Source organism: Enhydra lutris, unplaced genomic scaffold (genome assembly GCF_002288905.1).
Source record: "Enhydra lutris kenyoni isolate GAN:26980312 unplaced genomic scaffold, ASM228890v2 scaffoldscaffold6, whole genome shotgun sequence".
Taxonomy (NCBI): domain Eukaryota; kingdom Metazoa; phylum Chordata; class Mammalia; order Carnivora; family Mustelidae; genus Enhydra; species Enhydra lutris.
In genome coordinates this window covers 43,341,558-43,349,910 of record NW_019154090.1, presented here as the reverse complement: position 1 = coordinate 43,349,910, position 8,353 = coordinate 43,341,558, and positions in this window count along the sequence as shown.

The following is an 8,353-nucleotide window of genomic DNA, read 5'->3' as shown; positions in this document are numbered from 1 at the left end:
CTTCAGCTTGTGAGTTAATGGATCAACAATTTGGGTTAGATTCAGTTGAGTGATTCTTCTCTCTCCTCTGGGCTCACTCACATCTGGCAGTTTGTCTGTCAACTGCTGTGCTTGTGCCATGTGACACTCATTCTCCAATGGGCTAACCTTGGCACATAGTCATAGGGGAAGCAGAACATGAACAATCCCAACTATGTCACTACTTTTCCAGCTTCTGCTTGCACCTACTGGCCAAAGAACAACACATGGGCATACCCAAAGTCATAGTGGGAGGGCACATACTACATGGCAAAGGGTGTCTTTATGGACACAATGTAAACATACCCCCAGAATTCATATGGTGAAACTTTCCCCCCATAATGTGGTACTATTAAGAGGAGGTGCCTTGGGCGTTAAAGAGGATTAGATGAGGTCATGAGGGTGGAGCCCACATAAATGGGATTAGTGCCCTTATAGAGTCTCCCATCCAAGTACTAACCAGGCCTGACCCTGCTTACCTTCCGAGATCGGGCACACTCAGGGTGGTATGGCCGTAGACAGTGCCCTTATAGAGTCACAGGACAGCTTGTTTCCCCTCTGGGCTCTCCCCGATATGAGGTTAAAATGAGAAGCTGGCAGTCTGCAACCCAGAAGAGGGTTCTTACCAGAGCTGTCACCATGCTGCCATCCTGCTCTTAGGACCTCTGGCCTTCAGAACGGTGAAAAATAAATTCTTTTATTTGTTATGTGTAAGCCATCCAGGATGGTATTTTTGTTACAGCAGCCAAAGCTAGGACAGGTGTAGACACAGGAAAGGAAAGTAATAGTAATACAATTACTATTAATTGTAATAGTACAATTAATCTACTGCACCCACAGGAGGACAGTGTTAAGCCCTGGAAGCCTTTCTTTCTGGGGAAAAAAAAAATCAACTGAATGACACCAAACTCACCTACAAATATATTCTTAAAGTCCCAGTAACTTATTTAAGACTTCTAAACATAAAGAACAGAGATCACCCCTCCCTCCATATCCCCTCCCTCCATAGCCATCACTTTAAGGGCACTCCTATTTTAAGAGGAAGCTAAATAAAGGTCCAAAGACATGCAAAGACCTAAAATAGAATACTTAATATTTATCTTTTAATATACCATATGCATGCTCAAGTGGCAACTTTTTTTTAATTAGTAAAATGTGCTGTTTTACCTGCCCATAGATTAGTGAAATTGATTTGAACAAACAAAAGACACACAGATAGTTTGAGATGAGTGAAGCACTTTTCCAATGACATTGACATTACACAAAGTATTTTTTAGAGTACCTCTTTTACAGCTGCTGTCAGAAACTAGAGACACATTCTCATACTGCCCCGTACCATTCAGAATCCTTTGAGTTACACTCGCCCAAAACAGCCACAACTCAGGGGACTTAAAAAGGAAAGGGAATTATCATCTCTGCCCTGAGGCAGGGCAAGAGGGACCACCCATTGGGCATGCTCCGGACTGAGGGGCTTCCCAGGACACTGGACCTTCATCAGTGCTGAAACGGACCAGGCAACCAGGGATAAGGGTTGGTTTCTTGAGCAGCTCAGTGAGCTTTCATGGGCCAACTTCCTTCCTTCCATCTTCCTGCAACATGTCCTCTTAAGGCCAGTGTCCCTTGTGGAAGCATTAGTTTTGGGCAACATCTAGTAGAACAACAACAAAAAGCCATTTCCTCCCGCACTTATCTCTTCATCCAAAGGGCCTATTCTTTAGAAGTACTTCAGTGACTTCTCCTCCATCTCATGGGCTAGGACTGGGTCCATTACCCTTAGCAACACTATCTTGGGTTCCTCAAGTCACCTCTGAGGCTGGGCTCGGCCAGCTCTCCCTGAATCACCTAGCTGCGGGAAGGACTGTGAATCTTGGAACCAAACCCAGCTGCCGGGAGGGAAAGAGAGAAGAATCAGCAGTGAATGCTGCACATCCTCTGTGGTGGGACATCCACTCAGGATTCAATTAGATGCAGGAACATCAAGAATAACACGGAATACGGGATGTGTGATACAGCTCGGGAGGGAGCTGGTTGCACAGCTGTTGTACAGCTGTTGCTTCTGTGTCTGGTGCCCAGCAGGCGGGCAGTGCGGCTGGCAGCCCTGCCCAGAAGTCAGAGAAGTCGATGGCGGTCCGAGGAAGCTGACGTTGCTGCAGGCCCGCCGCCTGCCCAGTTGTCAGAGGGGCTGCAGGAGTGCTACAACTGCCTGCTATCCCCGCCCACCGGTGAGCCAAGTGTCGGCGCCAACCCCAAGACCAGCAACAGCACGTGCGCCCCCAAACCCGCCTTTCAAGGGTGAAAGAACGACAGTGTTGTGTCACTTCCGTCTTCCCAGGAGCGCGAGTCTCCTGGTCCCCGCTAAACCCGGAAGTCTGCAGGGAAGGGAATTCTGGGAAGTGTAGTTTCAGCTTAGCTAAACTGGCATGGAACAAAGCCAGGAGCCGGCCACACTAAGTGTGGCTTTAATTCTTAGTTAAATTAGTCAACTCTTCAAGCTAAGTCTAAGGGATAAAGTGGTCAAATAGGCTGAGAACTGGCTTTTAGCTACCATGGAGGAAAACTGTCATTTTATTCTCATTTTCTTAAAATTTTTTTCCCACTCACTGCTATGGAACCAGAGTAGAGCAAAGTGAGAAAGACAACTCTCCAAGTCTTTCACTCATTCCCACTAAACAACAGTTTGGACATACTGTTGTGAGTCCTGGGAAGGATAAACTGCTGATGACCCCTTGGGGAAAAGCCAAATGCCAATTAATCCTAAGAGCTCAGTCAGCCCCTACATTTTACTCAGCTCAGTAAATCAAAAGCACTGTGCCCATGGGACAAATCTCAATAAATTCCCTCAGCAGTTTTGAAAGATTTATCAACTTTAAGGGGGGGGGGGGATGTGAATACCAAAGGACCAGATCTCTGACAGACAGCATGAGAGATGCCTTTTTCAGGAGGATGTTTGGTTCGAGTGTATTACTTAACAGTGGTTACTATAACTGTATACACCATACAGAAGCCCCAAACCTTACAGTAAAGGGAGTTTACAAATATCTTGTCTAATTATTCATTTTAAAATGAGGATCATTACTGATAGATACAACAACATGTGTGAATATAAAAAATATTACACCAAATAGAAGCTGGACACAGAAGATTACATAGTGCATAGATCCATTTATATACTAACCCAGAAAAAACTAATCTATAGTAGAAAAAATTAGTCTTTATCCTGGGGTATGAGGGTGGGATTAACAGGGAAGGAACATGAAGAAACTTTCACGGGTGATGGGTACATGACTTTATCAAAATTCACCATCAGGGTGATGTGCACTGATGTCTGCAACTTACTTCAAAATGCATCCAAAAAATAAGATGGCCTGATGGATGGAAAAAAGAACGGATAGACAGACACAAAACAAAATAAATACAGCAAAATGTTAATTGTAGAATCTAGGCAGTGGTCCTATGGGTATTCACAGTTCAGCCCAAGATTGAGTCATAAAAAGATGTCAACATACTGACTAGGGAAGAGATGGGAATGAAGCCAATAGAAGAGGATTCATAAAAGTTACAATGAAGAGGAAAATATCAACACACAGGCCAGACGTTCAAAACACATAGTGTGGTTCAGTCTTCTTTTTCAAATATATGAAATACAATCACCCCACTGAATTCAGCTCCTCTCACAGTTACAAGGTACTTGCTATATGGCTACCCCAAGCTGAGCACTTCTGCAAATTTTGTCACTAAGTATCTCTCTCTACCTCCTTTCAATGGGCCTGTATCAGTCAGCTATAACATAACGTGCTACATAACAAACCACCACAAAACTCAGTGGCTCACAACAATAAGCAATTGCCTCTTGCTTACATGTTTATGGAGAGGCTAGAGATCGGCTGGTCTAGGCTGGGCTCAGTTAGACTAGGTTCCACAGTCTCATCCACGTGTCTCACCTTCCTTGACCAGCAGGCTCCCTGAGGCATGTTCTTCTCATGATAATGACTGAAATACAAGAAGGTGAGACCTCCTGCACAAGTACATTTTAAGACTTTGCTCACATGATCTCTGTTAAAATTCCCTAGGCTAAGGCAAGTAACACAATTAAGCTAAATAATCATAGGACCCTACACACCCAGATCTGGAAATGATGGATTCACCTCTACCTCTTTCCTGATCACTGAAAGAGATTCTGGGGCTTCTTTGGTCCCAGTCTCTAGGGACATGAGCTACAACCCTCTTCCTGAAACCTCTTTCTGCTTGGATGGCGTCTCCATGTCTTCCACCACACAGCAAAAACAAATCTTGAGTCTGTAATGATACTAATTCCCATGAACTGGTCTATTTCGCCTCTTCAGCTTCCCTCAAGGTAGAATCCCAATGGGACAATTACAAACATCTGGCCAAGAGAAGGAATACAGGGGGCTTGTTTTCCTGTTTTAAGAGAAGTCAATTAGAGTTTCAATTTCCACTGTTAAATGTCACCTTTTTACAACATCCTGGAGGGAGAGTTGGCAGCCCTGTCGTTCAGGGAATAAAAACTCTTTCAAGGAAAGGTTTATTGTCTAAAAAGACACGGAAGGGCCCAGAGATTAAAGGACCCTCTCAGGCTGTCTGAATTTCCCAGAGCTCTCAGTTTCTATTTTGAGCTGAACATTTGGCTTCCCTTGTAGCCTCAAGTGAGCCTTTTTAGCCTCTCTGCACCATTTTCTACAGTTTGCAAAAAGGGATAATAAGACTTGCTGCTGGGTAATGCATATGAAGTGCACTGAGGAGCTCAGAGGGAAGGTAGGCTTCTCAAGGGGAAGGCTGTCAGCCTGTTTTCTCCTGATCTCTGGATATTTTCAGTGTCTGGGACCCCCATTAGAGCATCTGGTCCTTTCTCGGAGAAGTTAGACGAAAGCCAGAATAAGTGGAGCAGAGAGGGTTCCTTCTCTTGCCTCTGCTGCGAAGGAGATATGTCAAGTTGAGTGATGAATGATTACTATTCTTCACTTGCTAACACTTTGTACCCTATTTTCAAATTAAGGAGCACATTATTGGCACGCCTGAAAGGTTAAACACTCCCACTTCATTGCTGCAGTCACTAATTGGTGTTTTATCACAATTTCTGTGGAGGGAACATTTTGTCTGCAAGCCCTTCCTCCACAGAGCTGGGTGAGACTTTGAGAGCATCTTAAGTTTCTAAAGTTAGATCGTAAATCACTCTCCTGCTTGTAGGGTAGTACTCTGCACCTAAAAAGACCCCATCTGTTAATTGTCTACAACTTGGTTTGAAATACATCAGAAAAATAAGATGGAGTGACACGTTTTTAAAAATTCTTTTTAAAAGGGTCGCCTGGGTGGCTCAGTTGGTTAAGCGGCTGCCTTTGGCTCAGGTCATGATCCCAGCATCCTGGGATCGAGTCCCACATCAGGCTCCTTGCTCGCAGGGAGCCTGCTTCTCCCTCTGCCTCTAGGCTGCCACTCTGTCTGCCTGTGCTCGTGCTCTCTCTCTCTCTCACTCTCTAACAAATTAAAAAAAAAATTTTTTTAATTTAAAAAAAAATTCTTTTTAAAAGTCCTTTGCAAAATTCCTCCCTTTTTCTCCCTCTCCTGGTATTTCACCCTCATCTATAGAACAGGAACTTTGCATCTTCCAAAGTATGAGGAGGCAAGAAGGTGGGCAACTGGAACTCTCATAATCCTACCAGCAGGAGTGCCCAGCTGTTCCACTTCGGAAAACAGTTTCAGTATCTAAAATTCCTAGGCATTTCTCTTGGGTATAACTCTAGAAGTGGAATCACTGGGCCCCAGGGGATATTTCTAGGGATATATCAACCAGAAATAACTGCATATTTTCACAAAAGGCACATATAACAATGTTTCAAATCAGCTAAATCTGGCAACTACACATATGCCCATCATGGGCATAAAATGGAAATAAATTACACGATATTCAGAGTAGGATATTAGAGCAACGAAAATTAACAGTATAAATCTATACACAACATGGTGAACCTTACAGTCATAATTGTGAGCAAAAGAAGCCAGACCAAGATTCCATAGAGCTTCTAGGGAGCTGGTAATTTTCTAATTCTTGATCCAGATGCTGATTACCTGAATGTTTTCAATTTGTGAAAATGTACTGAGCCGTACACTTATGATGTGCTCTTCTCTATACATACATTATGCTTCAAAACGAAGTTTAAGAAATATATGCATAAAGGAAAATTGCAAAAAAATCAGAATGGAAAGTATTGGGGAAACCTTCTACCTAATCTTCTTTCCACTCCTTTCTCACTCTTCACTGACTGCTGGAGAGGAGGGAGGAGCCACAGCCACCCACAGCCTGGGTGGCCCTTCAGTCCCAGTTCCCGAGCCCTGCTCTGATCCCTCTGTCTTGACTGCCATGACCTGAAAGAAAAAGGCAACAATTCTCCTTTTGTCTGGCCAGGCCAGTTGACCGCTCTGCAGCCCCATGGGCAACCCAGGTCTCTCCTGAAGGGAAGAAGCAGAAAGCCTGTCTGGCCATAGTCCAAACCACATTCTCTGGTCCAGTGCTGCCAGCAAAGAAGTGCTCTTCTGACCTCTAACTCCCATGCTTGCATCTATTTCTCAACTGATTCCAAAGATGGAAGGGGACGAGGCATGATTAATTATCAGTTCTTAAACCTCAACAACCTCTTTCCCAGCAGTTAAGAAATGAAGCCAAGAATAAATGAGTTGCTTTTCTTATATGGGACACAGGACCAGAGGCTGTGAGTTCCTAACGGTGCTGAGGAAACAATGACTTCCCCTTTGAAACAATACCAACTGGGTAATTAGGAAAGAAGAATGAGAGTATCTAATCTCCTTTACATAATGTTTCCTCACATAACTGAAGAGACTGCTTTTCTGGATGCCACCTGGGGTGGGGATTTAGGGTGGTTTAAAGAAATGATTCCTTTGCTGAGTTAGACGTCACAATCACTGACTGCTATGGATGGGAAATGTAGTCACGATAAGTTTCCTCCTCCCCGCAAGAACTGGGGATTATTTCTCCATCCCTACAATCTGGGCATGCCCATGTGACCTACTTTAGACAATAGGATGTACCAAACATACGAAAGCAGAGGCTTCAAAAGTGCTGCACAATTGGACATGCCTCTCCTGCTATTAGAACCCTTCCACCACCATGTGAGGAAGGCGGGGCTAGCCTTTTGGAGGATGAGAGACCACATGGGAAACCACGAGGTTTCCCGCCATTCCAGCCAAGGCCCCAGACATAAAAGTGAGAACACCCTAGACTATCCAGCCCTAGTTGAGTTGCCCACATGAGAAGAGCCACCTAGACAACCCATAGAATCTTGAGAAATTAAAAATATGTGTCCCCAACACACACCTAATAAAATGACCAAAATCCCAAACACTGATGACACCAAATGCTGGCAATGATGTGGAGCAACAGGAACTCTCATTAATTAATGGTGGAAATGCAAAATAGGATAGCTACTTTAGATGACAATTTGGCAGTTTCTTTTAAAACTAAATATATTCTTACCATATGATCCAACAATTGTGTTCCCTGGTATTTACCCAAATGAGCTGAAAAATTATGTCCACACAAAAACCTACATATGGATATTTATAGCAGCTTTATTCATAATTGACATAACTTGGAAGCAACCAAGATGTCCTTCAGTGGGTGAGTGGACAAATCAACTGTGGTACTAGGCAGTAAAATACTACTCTGGGATTAAAAAGAAATGAGCTATCAAGCCATGAAAAGATATTGAGGAAAATTAAATACATATTACTAAGTGAAAGAAGCCAACCTGAAAAGGTGAAATACTGTGCAATCCCAACGATATGACATTCTGGAAAAGGTAAAACTTTGGACACAGTGAAAAGACCAGTGGTTATCAGGGGTTGCAGGGGGGAGGGAGGGATGAATAAGTGGAACGTGGAATTTTAGGGCAGTAAAACTACTCTGTATGATACTATAATGGTGGACACATGTCACTATACATTTTTCCAACCTCTCAGAACATACAACACCAAGACTGAACCCTAATGTAAACTGTGGACTTTGGATGGTAATGATGTCTCAGTGTAGGTTTATCAATTGCAATAAATGTAACCCTTTGGAGGAGGATATTGACAGTGGGGGAGGCTGTGCATGAGAGAGTGGGTAGGAGTGCATGGGAAATCTTTTTACATTCCATGTAATTTTTCTGTGAACCTAAAACTGCTCTAAAAAATTAAACTCTATCAAAAATATTTGTTATTTGATGCCACTCGGTTTTGGGGGTGGCTCGTTACATAGCAAAAGCTAACTTACACACTGGGTCAAATCTTGAGTGGGGCAGGGAACCAAAAGGAAACCAAA